Raw genomic sequence first — 24,539 nt, forward strand, 5'->3', positions numbered from 1 at the left:
ATAGGAAACTCAGATACATGTGTGGATACATAGACAACACCATGTCCCTAGTAAGCCTCTAGTTGACTAGCTCGTTGATCAATAGATGGTTACGGTTTCCTGACCATGGACATTGGATGTCATTGATAACGGGATCACATCATTAGGAGAATGATGTGATGGACAAGACCCAATCCTAAGCCTAGCACAAAGATCGTGTAGTTCGTATGCTAAAGCTTTTCTAATGTCAAGTATCATTTCCTTAGACCATGAGATTGTGCAACTCCCGGATACCGTAGGAGTGCTTTGGGTGTGCCAAACGTCACAACGTAACTGGGTGGCTATAAAGGTACACTACAGGTATCTTCGAAAGTGTCTGTTGGGTTGGCATGAATCGAGACTGGGATTTGTCACTCCGTGTAAATGGAGAGGTATCTCTGGGCCCACTCGGTAGGACATCATCATAATGTGCACAATGTGATCAAGGAGTTGATCACGGGATGATGTGTTACGGAACGAGTAAAGAGGCTTGCCGGTAACGATATTGAACAAGGTATCGGGATACCGACGATCGAATCTCGGGCAAGTATCGTACCGCTAGACAAAGGGAATTGTATACGGGATTGATTAAGTCCTTGACATCGTGGTTCATCCGATGAGATCATCGTGGAACATGTGGGAGCCAACATGGGTATCCAGATCCCGCTGTTGGTTATTGACCGGAGAGTCATCTCGGTCATGTCTGCATGTCTCCCGAACCCGTAGGGTCTACACACTTAAGGTTCGGTGACGCTAGGGTTATAGAGATATTAGTATGCGGTAACCCGAAAGTTGTTCGGAGTCCCGGATGAGATCCCGGACGTCACGAGGAGTTCCGGAATGGTCCGGAGGTAAAGAATTATATATAGGAAGTGCTATTTCGGCCATCGGGACAAGTTTCGGGGTCACCGGTATTGTACCGGGACCACCGGAAGGGTCCCGAGGGGTCCATCGGGTGGGGCCACCTGCCCCGGGGGGCCACATGGGCTGTAGGGGGTGCTCCTTGGCCTACATGGGCCAAGGGCACCAGCCCCAAGAGGCCCATGCGCCAAGAGAAGAGAAAAGGGGGAGAGTCCTAAAAGGGGAAGGCACCTCCGAGGTGCCTTGGGGAGGATGGACTCCTCCCCCCCTTGGCGGCACCCTTCCTTGGAGGAAGGGGCAAGGGCTACGCCTCCCCCCTCTCCCTTGGCCCTATATATAGTGGGGGGAAGGGAGGGCAACCAGACCTAAGCCCTGGCGCCTCCCTCTCCCTCCTCCCGCAGCGCTTGGCGAAGCCCTGTTGGAATCCCGCTACTTCCACCACCACGCCGTCGTGCTGCTGGATCTCCATCAACCTCTCCTTCCCCCTTGCTGGATCAAGAAGGAGGAGACGTTGCTGCTCCGTACGTGTGTTGAACGCGGAGGTGCCGTCCGTTCGGCGCTAGGATCATCGGTGATTTGAATCATGACGAGTACGACTCCATCAACCCCGTTCTCTTGAACGCTTCCGCGCGCGATCTACAAGGGTATGTAGATCCAATCCTCCCTCGTTGCTAGATGACTCCATAGATTGATCTTGGTGACACGTAGGAAAATTTTGAATTTATGCTACGTTCCCCAACAGTGGCATCATGAGCTAGGTCTATGCGTAGTTTCTATGCACAAGTAGAACACAAAGTAGTTGTGGGCGTTGATTTTGTTCAATATGCTTACCGTTACTAGTCCAATCTTGATTCGGCGGCATCGTGGGATGAAGCGGCCCGGACCGACCTTACACGTACTCTTACGTGAGACTGGTTCCACCGATTGACATGCACTAGTTGCATAAGGTGGCTAGCGGGTGTCTGTCTCTCCCACTTTAGTCGGATCGGATTCGATGAAAAGGGTCCTTATGAAGGGTAAATAGCAATTGGCATATCACGTTGTGGTCTTTGCGTAGGTAAGAAACGTTCTTGCTAGAAACCCATAGCAGCCACGTAAAACATGCAAACAACAATTAGAGGACGTCTAACTTGTTTTTGCAGGGTATGCTATGTGATTTGATATGGCCAAAAGGATGTGATGAATGATATATGTGATGTATGAGATTGATCATGTTCTTGTAATAGGAATCACGACTTGCATGTCGATGAGTATGACAACCGGCAGGAGCCATAGGAGTTGTCTTAATTTATTTATGACCTGCGTGTCAACATAAACGTCATGTAATTACTTTACTTTATTGCTAACCGTTAGCTATAGTAGTAGAAGTAATAGATGACGTGACAACTTCATGGAGACATGATGATGGAGATCATGATGATGGAGATCATGGTGTCATGCCGGTGACAAGATGATCATGGAGCCCCAAGATGGAGATCAAAGGAGCTATATGATATTGGCCATATCATGTCACTATTATTTGATTGCATGTGATGTTTATCATGTTTTTGCATCTTGTTTACTTAGAACGACGGTAGTAAATAAGATGATCCCTCACTAAAATTTCAAGAAGTGTTCTCCCCTAACTGTGCACCGTTGCTAAAGTTCGTCGTTTCGAAGCACCACGTGATGATCGGGTGTGATAGATCCTTACGTTCACACACAACGGGTGTAAGACAGTTTTACACATGCAAAACACTTAGGGTTAACTTGACGAGCCTAGCATGTGCATAGACATGGCCTCGGAACACAGAAGACCGAAAGGTCGAGCATGAGTCGTATAGAAGATACGACCAACATGAAGATGTTCACCGACGTTGGCTAGTCCGTCTCACGTGATGATCGGACACGGCCTAGTTGACTCGGATCATGTAATCACTTAGATGACTAGAGGGATGTCTATCTGAGTGGGAGTTCATAAGATGAACTTAAATTATCCTGAACATAGTCAGAAGGTCTTCGCAAATTATGTCGTAGCTCGCGCTTCAGTTCTACTATTTAGTTATGTTCCTAGAGAAAATTTAGTTGAAAGTTGATAGTAGCAATTATGCGGACTAGGTCCGTAAACTGAGGATTGTCCTCATTGCTTCATAGAAGGCAGATGTCCTTAATGCACCGCTCAGTGTGCTGAACCTCGAACGTTGTATATGGATGTTGCGAACATCTGACATACACATTTTGATAACTACGTGATAGTTCAGTTAAACGGTTTAGAATTGAGGCACCGAAGACGTTTTTGAAACGTCGCGAAACATATGAGATGTTTTGAGGGCTGAAATTGGGATTTCAGGCTCGTGCCCATGTCAAGAGGTATAAGACCTCCGACGATTTTCTTAGCCTACAAACTAAGGGAGAAATGCTCAATTGTTGACCTTGTGCTCAGATTGTCTGAGTACAACAATCGCTTGAATCGAGTGGGAGTTGATCTTCCAGATAAAATAGTGATGGTTCTCCGAAGTCATTACCACCAAGCTGCTAGAGCTTCGTGATGAACTATAATATATCAGGGACATATATGATGATCCTTGAGACATTCGCGATGTTTGACACCACAAAAGTAGAAATCAAGAAGGAGCATCAATTGTTGATGGTTGGTGAAACCACTAGTTTTCAAGAAGGGCAAGGGAACAAAGGGATACTTCATGAAACGGCAATTCAGCTGCTGCTCTAGTGAAGAAACCCAAGGTTGAACCCAAACCCGAGACTGAGTGCTTCTGTAATAAGGGGAACAGCCACTGGAGCAGAATTACCCTAGATACTTGGTAGATGAGAAGGCTGGCAAGGTCGATAGAAGTATATTGGATATACATTGTGTTAATGTGTACTTTACTAGTACTCCTAGTAGCACCAAGGTATTAGATACCGGTTCGGTTGCTAAGTGTTAGTAACTCGAAATAAAAGCTACGGAATAAACGGAGACTAGCTAAAGGTGAGCTGACGATATGTGTTGGAAGTGTTTCCAATGTTGATATGATCAAGCATCGCACGCTCCCTCTACCATCGAGATTGGTGTTAAACCAAAATAATTGTTATTTGGTGTTTGCGTTGAGCATAGACATGACTGGATTATGTCTATCGCAATACGGTTATTCATTTAAGGAGAATAATGGTTACTCTGTTTATTTGAATAATACCTTCAATGGTCTTGCACCTAAAATGAATGGTTCATTGAATCTCGATCATAGTGATACACATCTTCATGCCAAAAGATAGTAATGATAGTACCACCTACTTGTGGCACTGCCACTTAAGTCATATCGGTATAAAACGCATGAAGAAGCTCCATGTTGATGGATCTTTGGACTCACTCATTTTTGAAAGGTTTGAGACATGCGAACCATGTCTATTGGTGGATATGCATGAAGAAACTCCATGCAAATGGACCGTTTGGACTCACTTGATTTTGAATCACTTGAGACATGCAAATCATACCACATGGGCAAGATGACTGAAAGCCTCGTTTTCAGTAAAATGGAACTAGAAAGCGACTTGTTGGAAGTAATACATTTTGATGTATGCAATCCAATGAGTGCTGAGGCATGTAGTGGATATCGTTATGTTCTTACTTCATAGATGATTTGAGTAGATGTTGAGTATATTTACTTGATGAATCACGAGTCTGAATTATTGAAAGGTTCACGTAATTTCAGGGTGAAGTTGAAAGATCGTCGTGACAAGAGGATAAAAGATCTATGATATGATCATAGAGATGAATATCTGAATTACGAGTTTGGCACAGAATTAAGACATTGTGGAAATTGTTTCACAACTAATACAGCCTGGAACACCATAGTGTGATGGAATGTCCGAACATCATGACTGCACCTTATTGGATATGATGCATACCATGATGTCTCTTATCGAATTACCATGATAGTTTATGGGTTAGGCATTAAAGACAACCACATTCACTTTGAATAGGGCACCACGTAATTCCGATGAGATGACACCGTATGAACTATGGTTTAGAGAAACCTAAGCTGTCATTTCTTAAAAGTTTGGGGCTGCGACGCTTATGTGAAAAAAATTTCAGGCTGATAAGCTCGAACCCAAAGCGGATAAATGCATCTTCATAGGACACCCAAAACAGTTGGGTATACCTCCTGTCTCAGATCCGAAAGCAATAAGGGATTGTTTCTAGAATCGGGTCCTTTCTCGAGGAAAAGTTTCTCTTGAAAGAATTGAGTGGAAGGATGGTGGAGACTTGATGAGGTTATTGAACCGTCTCTTCAACTAGTGTGTGGCAGGGCACAGGAAGTTGTTCCTGTGGCACCTACACCAATTGAAGTGGAAGCTTATGATAGTGATCATGAAACTTCAGATCAAGTCACTACCAAACCTCGTGGGATGACAAGGATGCGCACTACTTCAGAGTGGTACGTAATCCTGTCTTGGAAGTCACGTTGCTAGACAACAATGAACCTACGAGCTATGGAGAAGCGATGGTGGGCCTGGATTCCGATAAATGGCTCGAGGCCATAAAATCCGAGAGAGGATCCATGTATGAAAACAAAGTGTAGACTTTGGCAGAACAGCTCGATGGTCGTAAGGCTGTTGAGTGCAGATGGATTTTAAAAGGAAGACGGACAATGATGGTAAATGTCACCATTAAGAAAGCTCGACTTGTCGTTAAGATGTTTTCCGATAAGTTCAAAGAGTTGACTACGATGAGACTTTCTCACTCGTAGCGGTGCTAAGAGTCTGTTGGAATTATATTAGCGATTACTGCATTATTTATGAAATCTTGCAGATAGGATGTCAAAACATTGTTTCCTCGACGATTTTCTTGAGGAAAGGTTGTATGTGATACAACCGGAAGGTTTTGTCAATCCTGAAAGATGCTAATAAGTATGCAAAGCTCCAGCAATCCTTCTAAGGACTGGAGTAAGCATCTCGGAGTTGGAATGTATGCTTTGATAAGATGATCAAAGTTTTGGGTGTATACAAAGTTTATGAGAAACTTGTATTTCCAAAGAAGTGAGTGGGAGCACTATAGAATTTCCGATGAGTATATGTTGTTGACATATTTTTGATCAGAAATGATGTAGAATTTCTGGAAAGCATATAGGGTTATTTGGAAATTGTTTTTCAATGGAAAGCCTGGATTAAGCTGCTTGAGCATTGAGCATCAAGATCTATAAGGATAGATCAAAACGCTTAATGGAACTTTCAAATGAGCACATACCTTGACATGATCTTGAAGGTGTTCAAGATGGATCAGTTAAAGGAGTTCTTGCCTGAGTTGTAAGGTATGAAGTTAAGACTTAAAGCTCGACCATGGCAGAATAGAGAGAAAGGACGAAGGTCGTCCCCTATGCTTAAGACGTAGGCTCTACAGTATGCTATGCTGTGTACCGCACCTAAAGTGTGCCTTGCCATGAGTCAGTCAAGGGGTACAAGAGTGATCCAAGAATGGATCACAGGACAGCGGTCAAAGTTATCCTTAGTAACTAGTGGACTAAGGAATTTTCTCGATTATGGAGGTGGTAAAAGAGTTCGTCATAAAGGGTTACGCCGATGCAAACTTTGACACTAATCCAGATTATTCTGAGTAGTAAACTGGATTCGTATAGTAGAACAGTTATTTGGAATAGCTCCAAATAGAACGTGGTAGCTGCATCTAGGAGATGACATAGAGATTTGTAAAGTACATACGGATCTGAATGTAGCAGACCCGTTGACTAAAACCTCTCTCACAAGCAACATGATCAAACCCAGAACTCATTGAGTGTTAATCACATTGTGATGTGAACTAGATTATTGACTCTAGTAAACTCTCTGGATGTTGGTTACATGGCGATGTGGCCTGTGAGTGTTGATCACATGGCGATGTGAACTAGATTATTGACTCTAGTGCAAGTGGGAGACTGTTGGAAATATGCCCTAGAGGCAATAATAAATTAGTTATTATTATATTTCCTTGTTGATGATAATCTTTTATTATCCATGCTATAATTGTATTGATAGGAAACTCAGATACATGTGTGGATACATAGACAACACCATGTCCCTAGTAAGCCTCTAGTTGACTAGCTCGTTGATCAATAGATGGTTATAGTTTCCTGACCATGGACATTGGATGTCATTGATAACGGGATCACATCATTAGGAGAATGATGTGATGGACAAGACCCAATCCTAAGCATAGCACTAGATCGTGTAGTTCGTGTGCTAAAGCTTTTCTAATGTCAAGTATCATTTCCTTAGACCATGAGATTGTGCAACTCCCGGATACCGTAGGAGTGCTTTGGGTGTGCCAAACGTCACAACGTAACTGGGTGACTATAAAGGTGCACTACAGGTATCTCCGAAAGTGTCTGTTGGGTTGGCACGAATCAAGACTGGGATTTGTCACTCCGTGTAAACGGAGAGGTATCTCTGGGCCCACTCGGTAAGACATCATCATAATGTGCACAATGTGATCAAGGAGTTGATCACGGGATGATGTGTTACGGAACGAGTAAAGAGGCTTGCCGGTAACGAGATTGAACAAGGTATCGGGATACCGACGATCGAATCTCGGGCAAGTATCGTACCGCTAGACAAAGGGAATTGTATACGGGATTGATTAAGTCCTTGACATCGTGGTTCATCCGATGAGATCATCGTGGAACATGTGGGAGCCAACATGGGTATCCAGATCCCGCTGTTGGTTATTGACCGGAGAGTCATCTCGGTCATGTCTGCATGTCTCCCGAACCCGTAGGGTCTACACACTTAAGGTTCGGTGACGCTAGGGTTATAGAGATATTAGTATGCGGTAACCCGAAAGTTGTTCGGAGTCCCGGATGAGATCCCGGACGTCACGAGGTGTTCCGGAATGGTCCGGAGGAGAAGAATTATATATAGGAAGTGCTATTTCGGCCATCGGGACAAGTTTCGGGGTCACTGGTATTGTACCGGGACCACCGGAAGGGTCCCGAGGGGTCCATCGGGTGGGGCCACCTGCCCCGGGGGGCCACATGGGCTGTAGGGGGTGCTCCTTGGCCTACATGGGCCAAGGGCACCAGCCCCAAGAGGCCCATGCGCCAAGAGAAGAGAAAAGGGGGAGAGTCCTAAAAGGGGAAGGCACCTCCGAGGTGCCTTGGGGAGGATGGACTCCTCCCCCCCTTGGCTGCACCCTTCCTTGGAGGAAGGGGCAAGGGCTACGCCTCCCCCCTCTCCCTTGGCCCTATATATAGTGGGGGGAAGGGAGGGCAACCATACCTAAGCCCTGGCGCCTCCCTCTCCCTCCCATGACACATCTCCCTCCTCCCGCAGCGCTTGGCGAAGCCCTGTTGGAATCCCGCTACTTCCACCACCACGCCGTCGTGTTGTTGGATCTCCATCAACCTCTCCTCCCCCCTTGCTGGATCAAGAAGGAGGAGACGTCGCTGCTCTGTACGTGTGTTGAACGCGGAGGTGCCGTCCGTTCGGCGCTAGGATCATCGGTGATTTGAATCACGACGAGTACGACTCCATCAACCCCGTTCTCTTGAACGCTTCCGCGCGCGATCTACAAGGGTATGTAGATCCAATCCTCCCTCGTTGCTAGATGACTCCATAGATTGATCTTGGTGACACGTAGGAAAATTTTGAATTTATGCTACGTTCCCCAACAACGTGACCCGGCCTGCCTTGCCTCCGCCGGCTGTCGCTGCTGGTCTCTGCGCCCGCGCACCTATCACCTGAGCCGCCCACTAGTGGGCTCCGAACCCCGCCGGGTTGCCTCCGTCTTGCTCGGCCTCGCGCCGGCCCTCGCTTTGCCTCCGCTGAGTCGGCGTACCGTGCCAGGGAGCCGCCGCGCTGTCACCTCTGCCTCAACCTGCCTCTGTCGTGTGTCGCTGCCGCGCCGAGTCACTGCTCCGTACTGCGCCAAGGTGCCAAGGATTAGGTACTAAGGCCACAAGTGAAAGTTCAAATTGCCAAAGTGTCTATTTGTGCTCGTTGTTGTGCGTACTTCTGTTGCTCATTTCAAGATCAATCACTGCGCTTCAAATATGCAAATCAGCAGATGACAACCAGGAAGTGGATGTACTGTGGATGTCTCCTCCACCACGCCTCTGAGCCACCGGGGTCGGCCTTGCTATTTCCACGGTTGTGCGGTAAGTCGTCGTGGCCCTCAACGCCTCGAGTCACCGCCATCGGAGAGTCGCCCCGTGATGTTGCCCTTATGTGTCTCTACATGTTCTTCTGAGCCACCGGCCCTGCCGCGCGAGTTTCACCTCCGATCCGATGTCCAAACACTGAGTCGCCCCAGCTGGAGGCCACATTAAGTCCAAACCTCACCTCTGCTCTTGCCTGCCCAAATATTGTGGCCGGTTGCTGCTAATAAGGAAAAGAAAGTGGTAGCATCTCGGGGAGTCCTCGTGAGAATAAACACAAATATCCTTAGCGTGCATAAAGGATCAAATGACTATTCAACAATTGGGTTAAAACGTTATCTACGGGTGTTATTTACGGATCATTCGATCGTCCGAACAAAGTCAGGTGATACCCATCCAAGTTTGTTTTATTAGCACATATTGTTTTTGTCAAAAAACAGTGTATCTTTGTCTTGGTCTGCAATATTGTTTATGCAGGACAATTGTTCATTGCAAGAGCGATGGTCGTATCATGGATGTATAGCTCGCGTCACCATTATCAGGCGTTAGCATCTGACCGTGCCATGATGCTCGATGAATATATGTGCAAACCGTCATTTTACGACCCAATTTACATCAACATGACGTGGTTGATCGCCTGTCCGCGTGATTTACCGCACCTGCGATTGACTCGCCCGTCCACGCCGGCTTACAATTCCGCGGCCGGTTCATCTGTCTGCTCCCGCGGCCGGCTCGGCCGTGACTGATTTCAGCTTCACCGTGGTGATCATCAACTCTGCGGTGGATAATTTCTGGCCTAACATATCAGGTGAAATCCATCGAGTATATTTTTATACTATATATTGCTTTCTTTAAAAGAGCAATTACTCTGGCTTGCAAGTTCTCCATTGCAGGACAAGTTGTCTACTGCAAAAGGGACTATTATATCACTGAGCTGTTGAAAGACTTATACCGGTTTATATCACGGTCAAATATGGAGAATCTCAAGACAACTCCTCGAGTCGTCTTAAGACTCGGGGGCTACAATGACATGACTCGGCAGAATTGGCCGGTATCAGTGAAATAAGAACTCCGGGTCTTTGCAGGGAAAAATAACCCGACCCCGGAGACTACTGCTATATTGATAAAAATTTAAAGGCCATCGAAAATTTTCGGCTCAAAATGAAGAACTCTAGTTTAAAATCTGGCTCAAGGGAAATCTGTTTTCTCACAAAGCTTTGAAGCTCTCAATATCCGGGTTAAAATTCTGGTTCAAAAAGAACTCATCTCTCGCAAGTTCGAGTTCTCGGAAAAATTAAAGGTTGCCAAAGAGAACTTGCTGCCATGATGCGTGGTTCAAACATGGGTATCCTGCCTTATGGGCTTATCTTATTATGATCACTTGGGGGCTTCCTGCTCATTGAGCATAGCTATGACTACCCTCTTGATCCGGCTTGTACGCCGTGATTACAAAATACTTAGGGGCTTCCTGCTCACTAAGCATAGGCGTGACTACCCTTTAATCCGGCTTATATGCCTTGTTACAAATAACATGGGGGCTTCCTGCTCATTGAGTATAGCTATGACTAACCTATTAATCCGGCTTATACGTCTGGAATGAAATATTACTTGGGGGCTCTTTGTTAAATGGACAGGAGCTTTGATGACCCTTGTAGTAGGCTTGGAAGCCAGGTGTATTCACCTAAAAATCCGAGTTATCCTGCCTTTTTAAGTCTGCCACTCTACCCAGGTAATCCTGGAATGACTCGCCGTACTCTTGACAGTCAATCTTATACAGACCTTGAACTTGTCAAAGTTAAAACAACGATTGGTCATGTGAGGCCCGACTTACAAGGTTGAATGAAGGTTTAACTCAGTAGCTGTGCGGCCCTTGAAAAGCACTTGATTTGAAGGCTTGGCGGCCTATGAAAGCCTTGTTTTTTGATTTACATTTGATTTGAACATGTTTCGATATTCATCTCTTGTGACATGTTAATACACGGTTGAAAACCGATGAGGGCTATGTTGCCTTATGGTTCATATATGAATCTATCCGGAGTTTATTAACCCGGCCTGGCTTTGGACGATAAGTCGCCAGTGTGCTTTGATTATGTGCTTGGAGCTTTGCGCTCTAAGCTTTGGGCGGCTACTGATACGTCTCCAACGTATCTATAATTTTTGATTGTTCCATGCTATTATATTATCAACCTTGGATGTTTTATATGCATTTATATGCTATTTTATATGATTTTTGGGACTAGCCTATTAACCTAGAGCCCGGTGCCAGTTTCTGTTTTTTTTCCTTGTTTTAGAGTATCGGAGAAAAGGAAATTCAAACGGAGTCCAATTGACCTGAAACTTCACGGAACTTATTTTTGGACCAAAAGAAGCCCACGGAGTATCAGAGTTGGATCGGGAGAGTCCCGGGCTGCCCACGAGGGTGGGGGGCATGCCCACCCCCTGGGCGCGCCCCCCTGCCTCGTGGACAGCCCGAAGGTCCACCAACGTACTTCTTCCTCCCATATATACCCATATACCATAAAAACTTCGGGGAGCACAATAGATCGGGAGTTCCACCGCCAGAAGCCTCCGTAGCACCGAAAACCAATCTAGGCCCGTTCCGGCACCATGCCGGAGGGGGCAATCCCTCTCCGGTGGCCATCTTCATCATCCTGGTGCTCTCCATGACGAGGAGGGAGTAGTTCTCCATCGGGGCTGAGGGTATGTACCAGTAGCGATGTGTTTGATCTCTCTCTCTCTCTCGTGTTCTTGAGGTGGTGCGATCTTGATGTATCGCGAGCTTTGCTATTATAGTTGGATCTTATGATGTTTCTCCCCCTCTACTCTCTTGTAATGGATTGAGTTTTTCCTTTGAAGTTATCTTATCCGATTAAGTCTTTAAGGATTTGAGAACACTTGATGTATGTCTTGCGTGGGATACCCGTGGTGACAATGGGGTATTCTATTAATCCACTTGATGTATGTTTTGGTGATCAACTTGCGGGTTCCGCCCATGAACCTATGCATAGGGTTGGCACACGTTTTCGTCTTGACTCTCTGGTAGAAACTTTGGGGCACTCTTTGAGGTTCTATGTGTTGGTTGAATAGATGAATCTGAGATTGTGTGATGCATATCGTATAATCATACCCACGGATACTTGAGGTGACATTAGGGTTTTGGTTTATTTGCATCTTAAGGTGTTATTCTAGTACGAACTCTAGGGCTGTTTGTGACACTTATAGGAATAGCCCAATGGATTGATTGGAAAGAATAACTTTGAGGTGGTTTCATACCCTACCATAATCTCTTCATTTGTTCTCCGCTATTAGTGACTTTGGAGTGACTATTTGTTGCATGTTGAGGGATATTTATGTGATCCAATTATGTTATTATTGTTGAGGGAACTTGCACTAGTGAAAGTATGAACCCTAGGCCTTGTTTCAACGCATTGCAATACCGTTTACGCTCACTTTTATCATTAGTTACCTTGCTGTTTTTATATTTTCAGATTACAAAAACCTATATCTACTATCCATATACCACTTGTATCACCATCTCTTCGCCGAACTAGTGCACCTATACAATTTACCATTGTATTGGGTGTGTTGGGGACACAAGAGACTCTTAGTTATTTGGTTGCAGGGTTGCTTGAGAGAGACCATCTTCATCCTACGCCTCCTACGGATTGATAAACCTTAGGTCATCCACTTGAGGGAAATTTGCTACTGTCCTACAAACCTCTGCACTTGGAGGCCCGACAACGTCTACAAAAAGAAGGTTGTGTAGTAGACATCAAGCTCTTTTCTGGCGCCGTTGCCGGGGAGGTTAGCGCTTGAATGTATATATTTAGATCTTGCAATCGAATCTTTTTGTTTCTTGTTTTAGCACTAGTCTAGTTTATAAAAGAAAACTACAAAAAAATATGAAATTGAGTTTGCCTCATACGCTTCATCTTTTTAATATCTTTTGTGAGTATGATGGAAAGGAAAATTGTGCCAAAGTGTTAGAAGAAGAATGCATTAAAATGTTTGGCACTAAATCTTTGAATGATGAGCATGATTGCAATGTTGTTAGTATGAACTCCTTGAATATCCATAGTACTGATGATGATTGCACTAGTTATGATGAAAATGTCTCCTATAAACATGTCAATTTTTGTGGAGTGCATTGGGTTTGCAAGTACACACCAATTAGGGAAGATAGATTTTGTAAGAGGCATAAGTACTTAGAAACTAAATTGTTGCAAGAAAGGCTAGATGTTTGTGCTGAAAATTTAAATTTTCTTGGCCATACTTGTGAGCTTTGCAATGAACATGGACATTTAAAGCTCCAATGTTATTTGTTTCATGATCAAGTCGTGTCCAAAAATTGTGATAACCTGATTACCCTTGAGCATCATAAAGAGCTTAGTCTTCTTTTGGGTTATGAAGAAATGAAATGTATATCTGAGGGTATTCCAAAATTTAATCTCGATAACTTTCTTGATTTTGATCTAGAGGAAATTTATATGTATTGTGCGGTGAATTGCATTGAAAACCCTTATATTGCCAATTACATACAGAAAATAAAACAAATAGAAGATGAAGAGAATACTAATGAAAGGGAAGAGACTTCCCAATATCCTCCTATTATTTCTTATGATGAATCAGTTAACGAGGAGGAACCTTCTATTCAACCAATCTCATTAATAAGTAGCTCCAAAAAGAGGATTGAACCCACACATGATGTGGTGAAGAAGAATAAAAGAAAAAGGAAGAGAGGTAAAAAGATATCACTCCCAAATAATGCTGCTCCTATTACTGTTGTGCCTCATGAAAATATAATTGTGGAAGATGATGCACTTGATGATGATCTTGTTATGCCTATTGCTTGTTGTGATGATTATGATTGGGAAGATAATGATACTTCTTATGATCTTGAAAATCTTTTTGGCACTTGCTTGGAAGAATATGATAATTGCTATACTATTTGTGCTATCTATAATATTAATGATGAGGGTGATTATGCTTATGATATGAAAAGGCCCAAGCTTGGGGATGCTATGTTTGATGAAGATGATGTTTTTGAGAATATATTTGCTGCCATTAATGTTTGTCCCAAGCTTGGGGATGCTACGTTTAATGAAGGTTATATTTTTAGTCTCCCAAGTTTTGATATGCAAATTTATAATGATGATAGCATGCCTCCTGCTTATGATGATTATATTGATGAAAGTGGGTTTGGAAGAGTGTCAACTTTAGGAAGTAATGATCCCACTATTTTGGAGGATGTTGAATCTTATTATGATAATTATGAAAGTGTATTTGGAGAGGTCATGACTTTATTTAGTGATGATTCCACTATCTTGGAAGAGGTTTCGATCGATTATGATGAGAACAAAGTTTCTACTTATGATAATTATTGTGATGATATATATGCTATAAAAAGTAGTGATGATTATATTTATAAAACTTGTCATGATTATGATTACCCTTTTTCTGAACATTACTCTTTTAATGTGGAAACAATTTATAGTATTCGAGTTTCTTATGATACTTCCACTATTCCGAATGAGAAGAATCTTGCTTATGTGGAGAGTAGTAAATTTTCTATGCTTGTAGATCATGAAAAGAATGCTTTAGGTGCTGGTTATATTGTTGAATTCATTCGTGATGCTACTGAAAATTATTATGAGGGGGGAATATATGCCTGTAGGAATTGCAATAATATCAAGTTTCCTCTCTATGTGCTTAAAATTTTGAAGTTATGCTTGCTTTACCTTCCTATGCAAGTTGATTCTTGTTCCCATAAATTGTTTGCTCACAAAATCCCTATGCATAGGAAGTGGGTCAGGCTTAAATGTGCTAGTCATATTCTCCATGATGCTCTCTTTATGTTTCAATTCTTATCTTTTATGTGAGCATCATTGAAATCATCATGCCTAGCTAGGGGCGTTAAACGATAACGCTTGTTGGGAGGCAACCCAATTTTAATTTTGTTCCTTGCTTTTTGTTCCTATTCAGTAATAAATAATTCATCTAGACTCTGTTTAGATGTGGTTTTATGCTTTTAATTAGTGTTTGTGCCAAGTAGAACCTTTGGGAAGACTTGGGGAAAGTCTTTGCGATCATGCTGTAAAAAACAGAAACTTTAGCACTCACGAGAATTGCTTCCATTTTTTATTGGAGAGTGATATTTAGTTAATTATTTTTTCAGATTATTAATAGACAAGTTAATCAGGTCCACCAATTTATTTGAGAATTTTATGAGTTCCAGAAGTATATGTTTGACCCAGATTACTACAGACTGTTCTGTTTTTAACAGATTCTATTTTCATCGTGTTGTTTGCTTATTTTGATGAATCTATGAGTAGTATCGGAGGGTATGAACCATAGAGAAGTTGGAATACACTAGATATTACACCAATATGAATTTATAATGAGTTCATTATAGTACCTTATGATGGTGATTTTCTTTCTTATACTAACGGAGCTTACGAGTTTTCTGTTAAGTTTTGTGTTGTGAAGTTTTCAAGTTTTGGGTAAAGATTCGATGGATTATGGAATAAGGAGTGGCAAGAGCCTAAGCTTGGGGATGCCCAAGGCACCCCCAAGGTAATATTCAAGGAAAACCAAGAGCCTAGGCTTGGGGATGCCTCGGAAGGCATCCCCTCTTTCGTCTTCGTTCATCGGTAAATTTACTTGGAGCTATATTTTTATTTACCACATGATATGTGTTTTGCTTGGAGAGTCATTTTATTTTATTTAGTTTTCTTGATGTTTGAATAAAATACCAAGATCTGAAATTATTAAATGTTAGAGAGTCTTCACATAGTTGCATAATTATTCGACTACTCATTGAGCTTCACTTATATCTTTTGGAGTAATTTGTCATTTGCTCTAGTACTTCACTTATACCGTTTTAGAGCACGGTAGTGGTTTTATTTTATAGAAATAGATGAACTCTCATGCTTAACTTATATTATTTTGATAGTCTTTAGAACAACATGGTAGTTTGCTTTGGTTATGAAACTAGTCCTAATATGATGGGCATCCAAGAGGGATATAATAAAAACTTTCATATGAAGTGCATTGAATACTAAGAGAAGTCTGATACTTGATAATTGTTTTGAGATATGGAGATGTTGATATTAGAGTCATGCTAGTTGAGTAGTTGTGAATTTGAGAAATACTTGTGTTGAAGTTTGTGATTCTCGTAGCATGCACGTATGGTGAACCGTTATGTGACGAAGTCGGAGCATGATTTGTTTATTGATTGTACTCCTTATGAGTGGCGGTCGGGGACAAGCGGTGGTCTTTTCCTACCAATCTATCCCCCTAGGAGCATGCACGTAGTACTTTGTTTCGATAACTAATAGATTTTTGCAATAAGTATGTGAGTTCTTTATGACTAATGTTGAGTCCATGGATTATACGCACTCTCACCCTTCCACCATTGCTAGCCTCTCTAATACCGCACACCTTTCGCCGGTATCATACACCCACCATATACCTTCCTCAAAACAGCCATCATACCTACCTATCATGGCATTTCCATAGCCATTCCGAGATATATTTCCATGCAACTTTCCACCGTTCTGTTTACTATGACACAGTTCATCATTGTCATAGTGCCTTGCATGATTATGTAGTTGACATCGTATTTGTGGCAAAGCCACCATACATAATTTATCATACATGTCACTCTTGATTCATTGCCCATCCCGGTACACCGCCGGAGGCATTCATATAGAGTCATACTTTGTTCTAGTATCAAGTTGTAATCATTGAGTTGTAAATAAATAGAAGTGTGATGATCATCATTAATAGAGCATTGTCCCAAAAAAGGCCAAAAAAATAAAAGAGAAAGCCAAATAAAAAAGAGAAAGGCCAGGCCAAAAAATAAAAAAGGGACAATGCTACTATCCTTTTTCCACACTTGTGCTTTAAAGTAGCACCATGATCTTTATGATAGAGAGTCTCTTGTTTTGTCACTTTCATATACTAGTGGGAATTTTTCATTATAGAACTTGGCTTGTATATTCCAACAATGGGCCTCCTCAAGTGCCCTAGGTCTTCGTGAGCAAGCAAGTTGGATGCACACACACTTAGTTTCTTTTGTTGAGCTTTCATACATTTATAGCTCTAGTGCATCCGTTGCATGGCAATCCCTACTCACTCACGTTGATATCTATTGATGGGCATATCCATAGCCCGTTGATATGCCTAGTTGATGTGAGACTATATTCTCTTTTTTGTCTTCTCCACAACCACCATTCTATTCCACCTATAGTGCTCTGTCCATGGCTCACGCTCATGTATTGCGCGAAGATTGAAAAAGTTTGAGAACATCAAAAGTATGAAACAATTGCTTGGCTTGTCATCGGGGTTGTGCATGATTTAAATATTTTGTGTGGTGAAGATAGAGCATAGCCAGACTATATGATTTTGTAGGGATAGCTTTCTTTGGCCATGTTATTTTGAGAAGACATGATTACTTGGTTAGTATGCTTGAAGTATTATTATCTTTATGTCAATATTAAACTTTTGTCTTGAATCTTATGGATCTGAATATTCTTGCCACAATAAAGAGAACTACATGGATAAATATGTTAGGTAGCATTCCACATCAAAAATTCTGTTTTTATCATTTACCTACCCGAGGACGAGCATGAACTAAGCTTGGGGATGCTGATACGTCTCCAACGTATCTATAATTTTTGATTGTTCCATGCTACTATATTATCAACCTTGGATGTTTTATATGCATTTATATGCTATTTTATATGATTTTTGGGACTAACCTATTAACCTAGAGCCCAGTGCCAGTTTATATATTTTTTCCTTGTTTTAGAGTATCGCAGAAAAGGAAAATCAAACGGAGTCCAATTGACCTGAAACTTCACGGAACTTATTTTTGGACCAGAAGAAGCCCACGGAGTATTGGAGTTGGACCGGGAGAGTCCCGGGCTGCCCACGAGGGTGGGGGGCGCGCCCACCCCCTGGGCACGCCCCCTGCCTCGTGGACAGCCCGGAGGTCCACCGACGTACTTCTTCCTCCCATATATACCCATATACCCTAAAAACTTTGGGGAGCACAATAGATCGGGAGTTCCGCCGCCAGAAGCCTCTGTAGCCACCGAAAACCAATCTAGACCCATTCCGGCACCCTGCCGGAGGGGGCAATCCCTCTCCGGTGGCCATCTTCATCATCATGGTGCTCTCTATGACGAGGAGGGAGTAGTTCTCCATCGGGGCTGAGGGTATGTACCAGTAGCTATGTGTTTGATCTCTCTCTCTCTCTCTCCCTCTCCTGTTCTTGAGGTGGTATGATCTTGATGTATCGCGAGCTTTGCTATTGTAGTTGGATCTTATGATGTTTCTCCCCCTCTACTCTCTTGTAATGGATTTAGTTTTCCCTTTGAAGTTATCTTATCGGATTGAGTCTTTAAGGATTTGAGAACACTTGATGTATGTCTTGCGTGGGATACCCGTGGTGACAATGGGGTATTCTATTGATCCACTTGATGTATGTTTTGGTGATCAACTTGCGGGTTCCGCCCATGAACCTATGCATAGGGGTTGGCACACGTTTTCGTCTTGACTCTTCGGTAGAAACTTTGGGGCACTCTTCGAGGATCTATGTGTTGGTTGAATAGATGAATCCAAGATTGTGTGATGCATATCGTATAATCATACCCACGGATACTTGAGGTTACATTGGAGTATCTAGGTGACATTAGGGTTTTGGTTGATTTGCGTCTTAAGGTGTTATTCTAGTACGAACTCTAGGGCTGTTTGTGACACTTATAGGAATAGCCCAACAGATTGATTGGAAAGAATAACTTTGAGGTGGTTTCGTACCCTACCATAATCTCTTCGTTTGTTCTCCGCTATTAGTGACTTTGGAGTGACTCTTTGTTGCATGTTGAGGGATAGTTATGTGATCCAATTATGTTATTATTGTTGAGGGAACTTGCACTAGTGAAAGTATGAACCCTAGGCCTTGTTTCGACGCATTGCAATACTGTTTACGCTCACTTTTATCATTAGTTACCTTGCTGTTTTTATATTTTCAGATTACAAAAACCTATATCTACTATCCATATACCACTTGTATCACCATCTCTTCGCCTAACTAGTGCACCTATACAATTTTCCATTGTATTGGGTGTGTTGGGGACACAAGAGACTCTTTGTTATTTGGTTGCAGGGTTGCTTGAGAGAGACCATCTTCATCCTACGCTTCCTACGGATTGATAAAGCTTAGGTCATCCACTAGAGGGAAATTTGCTACTGTCCTACAAACCTCTGCACTTGGAGGCCCAACAACGTCTACAAGAAGAAGGTTGTGTAGTAGACATCAAGCTCTTTTCTGGCGCCGTTGCCGGGGAGGTTAGCGCTTGAAGGTATATCTTTAGATCTTGCAATCGAATCTTTTTGTTTCTTGTATTAGAACTAGTCTAGTTATAAAAGAAAACTACAAAAAATATGGAATTGAGTTTGCCTCATACGCTTCATATTTTTAATATCTTTTGTGAGTATGATGGAAAGGAAAATTGTGCCAAAGTGTTAGAATAAGAATGCATTAAAATGTTTGGCACTAAATCTTTGAATGATGAGCATGATTGCAATGTTGTTAGTATGAACTCCTTGAATATCCATAGTACTAATGATGATTGCACTAGTTATGATGAAAATGTCTCCTATAAACATGTCAATTTTTGTGGAGTGCATTGGGTTTGCAAGTACACACCAATTAGGGAAGATAGATTTTGTAAGAGGCATAAGTACTTAGAAACTAAATTGTTGCAAGAAAGGCTAGATGTTTGTGCTGAAAATTTAAATCTTCTTGGCCATACTTGTGAGCTTTGCAATGAACATGGAAATTTAAAGCTCCAATGCTATTTGTTTCATGACCAAGACATGTCCAAAAATTGCGATAACTTGATTACCCTTGAGCATCATAAAGAGCTTAGTCGTCTTTTGGGTTATGAAGAAATGAAACGTATAACTAAGGGTATTCCAAAATTTAATCTCGATAAATTTCTTGATTTTGATCTAGAGGAAATTTATATGTATTGTGCGGTGAATTGCATTGAAAACCCTTATATTGCCAATTACATAAAGAAAAGAAAACAAATAGAAGATGAAGAGAATACTAATGAAAGGGAAGAGACTTCCCAATATCCTCCTATTATTTCTGATGATGAATCAGGTAACAAGGAGGAACCTTCTATTCAGCCAATCTCATTAATAAGGAGCTCCAAAAAGAGGATTGAACCCACACATGATGTGGTGAAGAAGAAGAAAAGAAAAAGGAAGAGAGGTAAAAAGATATCTCTCCCAAATAATGCTGCTCCTATTACTGTTGTGCCTCATGAAAATATAATTGTGGAAGATGATGCACTTGATGATGATCTCGTTATGCCTATTGCTTGTTGTGATGATTATGATTGGGAAGATAATGATACTTCTTATGATCTTGAAAATCTTTTTGGCACTTTCTTGGAAGAATATGATAATTGCTATACTATTGGTGCTATCTATACTATTAATGATGAGGGTGATTATGCTTTTGATATGAAAAGGCCCAAGCTTGGGGATGCTATGTTTGATGAAGATGATGTTTTTGAGAATATATTTGCTGCCATTAATGTTTGTCCCAAGCTTGGGGATGCTACGTTTAATGAAGATTATATTTTTAGTCTCCCAAGTTTTGATATGCAAATTTATAATGATGATAGCATGCCTCCTGCTTATGATGATTATGTTGATGAAAGTGGGTTTGGAAGAGTGTCAACTTTAGGAAGTAATGATCCCACTATTTTGGAGGATGTTGAATCTTATTATGATAATTATGAAAGTGAATATGGAGAGGTCATGACTTTATATAGTGATGATTCCACTATCTTGGAAGAGGTTTCAATCGATTATGATGAGAACAAAGTTGCTAATAGATCGGGAGTTCTGCTGCCAGAAGCCTCCGTAGCCACCGAAAAGCAATCTAGACCCATTCCGGCACCCTGCCGGAGGGGGCAATCCCTCTCCGGTGGCCATCTTCATCATCCCGGTGCTCTCCATGATGAGGAGGGAGTAGTTCTCCATCGGGGCTGAGGGTATGTACCAGTAGCTATGTGTTTGATCTCTCTCTCTCTCCCTCTCGTGTTCCTGAGGTGGTACGATCTTGATGTATCGTGAGCTTTGCTATTATAGTTGGATCTTATGATGTTTCTCCCCCTCTACTCTCTTGTAATGGATTGAGTTTTCCCTTTGAAGTTATCTTATCGGATTGAGTCTTTAAGGATTTGAGAACACTTGATGTATGTCTTGCATGGGATACCCGTGGTGACAATGGGGTATTCTATTGATCCACTCGATGTATGTTTTGGTGATCAGCTTGCGGGTTCCACCCATGAACCTATGCATAGGGGTTGGCACACGTTTTCGTCTTGACTCTCCGGTAGAAACTTTGGGGCACTCTTTGAGGTTCTATGTGTTGGTTGAATAGATGAATCTGAGATTGTGCTTCTCAGGCCCACGTCCTCGGTAGTATCCGGACACTCTATTTGAGGTCCGAAGAATGACTTGTACATCTCCTCGTGCGTCAGGCCGAGGAAACTTTGAATGGCACGCGGTCCTTCTGGGTTGAACTCCCACAAGCGAAGGGGCTGACGTTTGCAAGGCTGGACTTGACGAACCAGCATAACTTGTATTACCATGACCAAATTAAAATCTCCCTCGAAGAGATCTCGAATGCGGCTTTGCAGTATAGGCACGTCCTTGGCTGGACCCCAGCTCAGAGCTCTGCTAATCCATGACATTAGTTGTGGTGGGGGGCCCGAGCGGAAAGCGGGGGCAGCCGCCCACTTGGCACTTCTGGGAGCCGTGACGTAAAACCACTCCCGTTGCCATAATTCGGACACCTCTGGAAAGGAACCTTTCAGCCATGGAGCTCCTGCCATCTTGCCTATTGATGCACCTCCGCATGCTGCATGTTGCCCCTCGATTATCTTCGGCTTCACTTCAAAGGTCTTGAGCCACAGGCCGAAGTGAGGGGTAATGTGGAGGAAGGCCTCACACACGACAATAAATGTCGAGATGTGGAGAAAGGAGTCCGGAGCTAGATCGTGGAAATCTAGCCCGTAATAGAACATCAAACCCCTGACGAAGGGATCCAGAGTGAGGCCTAGGCCTCGGAGGAAGTGGGAGATGAACACGACGTTCTCGTTGGGTTTGGGAGTAGGGACGACCTGCCCTCGAGCTGGTAGCCGATGCGAAACCTCGGCGGCCAGGTATCTGGCGTCCCCCAACTTCTTGATGTCCTCATCCGTCACAGAGGAGAGCATCCATCAGCCTTGAAGGTTGGATCCGGACATGATTGAAGATCTGGAGCACCTAACTTGGGCTTTGGGTGTTGGAACTCGAGGCGGGGGAAGGGTTCGATTGAGCACGAGAGGGAAAAAGCGAAAACCTTGTCCCTTTATAAAGAGGGTGAATATCAAGCGTCCTCTCCATAGTCATTTAGGACTTGCCTATAATCTAGGAGTCCTAGACACGGTTGGGTTACCCACGAGCGCATTAATGAGAATCCCATAATTGGGAGAACACAATCTCTGCTTTGACAAGACGTGTCAAGAAACCGCCCTGCGTTATGTGTGGAGCTGGTTGAAGAAAAACGGTTCGAATAATCACCGGGCCATGACATAACGTCATGCTGCCAAAACAAGTCAGCAAATTGGATTTGCGAATATATTATTCTCTCTACGGCGGTATGTGGAACTTATTTTGCAGGGTCGGACACTATCCTCGTATTCAAATTCTTCTGTGATGTATTCGGAGAAGGAACCCGACTTGCAATGCCGAAGACAATACTGCGCGCCGGACTCATCGTCATTGAAGCCTGGTTCAGGGGCTACTGAGGGAGTCCTGGATTAGGGGGTCTCCGGACAGCCGGACTATCTCCATTGGCTGGACTGTTAGACTATGAAGATACAATATTGAAGACTTCGTCTCGTGTCCAGATGGGACTCTACTTAGCATGGAAGGCAAGCTAGGCAATACAGATATGGATATCTCCTCCTTTGTAACCGACCTTGTGTAACCCTAACCCTCTCCGGTGTCTATATAAACCGAAGGGTTTTAGTCCGTAGGACAACAACCACAACATACAATTATACCATAGGCTAGCTTCTAGGGTTTAGCCTCTCTGATCTTGTGGTAGATCTACTCTTCTACTACCCATATCATCAATATCAATCAAGCAGGACGTAGGGTTTTAGCTCCATCAAGAGGGCCCGAGCCTGGGTAAAACATCGTGTCCCCTGCCTCCTATTACCATCTGGCCTAGACGCACAGTTCGGGACCCCCTACCCGAGATCCGCCGGTTTTGACACTGACAATCACTATCATATTACTTTGCTACTAAACACTCTGCTGCAGATACTAAGTTTCCAGGTGTGGTTGAATTGACAACTCAGCTGCTAATACTTGAGAATATTCTTTGGCTCCCCTTGTGTCGAATCAATAAATTTGGGTTGAATACTCTACCCTCGAAAGTTGTTGCGGTCCCCTATACTTGTGGGTTATCAAGACTAATTTCTGGTGCCGTTGCTGGGGAGTATAGCTCTATTCTTTGAGTCACTTGGGATTTATATCTGCTGGACACTATGAAGAATTTGAAAGACGCTAAGACAACAATTTATCCCTCAACTACGAGGGGAGGTAAGGAACTGCCATCTAGCTCTGCACTTGATTCACCTTCTGTTTTGAGTAAGCTTGCGACACCTACACCTGCTTCTGCTATTCGTTCTGATATGTCGCATGTTATTGATGATGCTACTTCTGCTATACATGATACTTATGATGAAACTACCTCTATGCCTGATACTACTATGCCACTTAGTGATTTTCTCGAGGAACGACTTGCTAGGGCTAGAGAGATTGAAAACATTGAATCTAATTATGAGGATGAAAGTGATGATGAAGAATCACTTGTTATTCCTGAGGGTTATTTATTTGATCAAGATGCTTCTTTAGCTATTTTAGCTTGCAAAGATAGATATGAACTCAAAAGGTTATTAGATAAATGGAATAAGCAATCTCTAAATGCTAGGATGAGACCTGACCCTGCTTTTGCTACTTCACCTATCTATGTTGCTGATAAGGATTATGAATTCTCTGTTGATCCTGATATAATTACTTTAGTTGAATCTGATCCTTTTCATGACTATGAATCTAAAACTGTTGTGGCACATCTTACTAAATTAAATGATATAGCCACCCTGTTCACTAATGATGAGAGATCTCGCTACTTTTATATCCTTCAAATATTTCCATTCTCATTAAAGGGTGATGCTAAGATATGGTTTAATTCTCTTGATCCTGGTTGTGTGCGTAGTCCCCAAGATATGATCTACTACTTCTCTGCTAAATATTTCCCTGCTCATAAGAAACAAGCTGCTTTAAAGGAAATATACAACTTTGTGCAAATTAAAGAAGAGAGTCTCCCACAAGCTTGGGGGAGGCTTCTCAAGTTACTTAATGCTTTGCCTGATCATCCTCTTAAGAAAAATGAAA

This window comes from Triticum urartu, chromosome 3 (assembly GCF_003073215.2).
Source record: "Triticum urartu cultivar G1812 chromosome 3, Tu2.1, whole genome shotgun sequence".
Classification (NCBI taxonomy): Eukaryota; Viridiplantae; Streptophyta; class Magnoliopsida; order Poales; family Poaceae; genus Triticum; species Triticum urartu.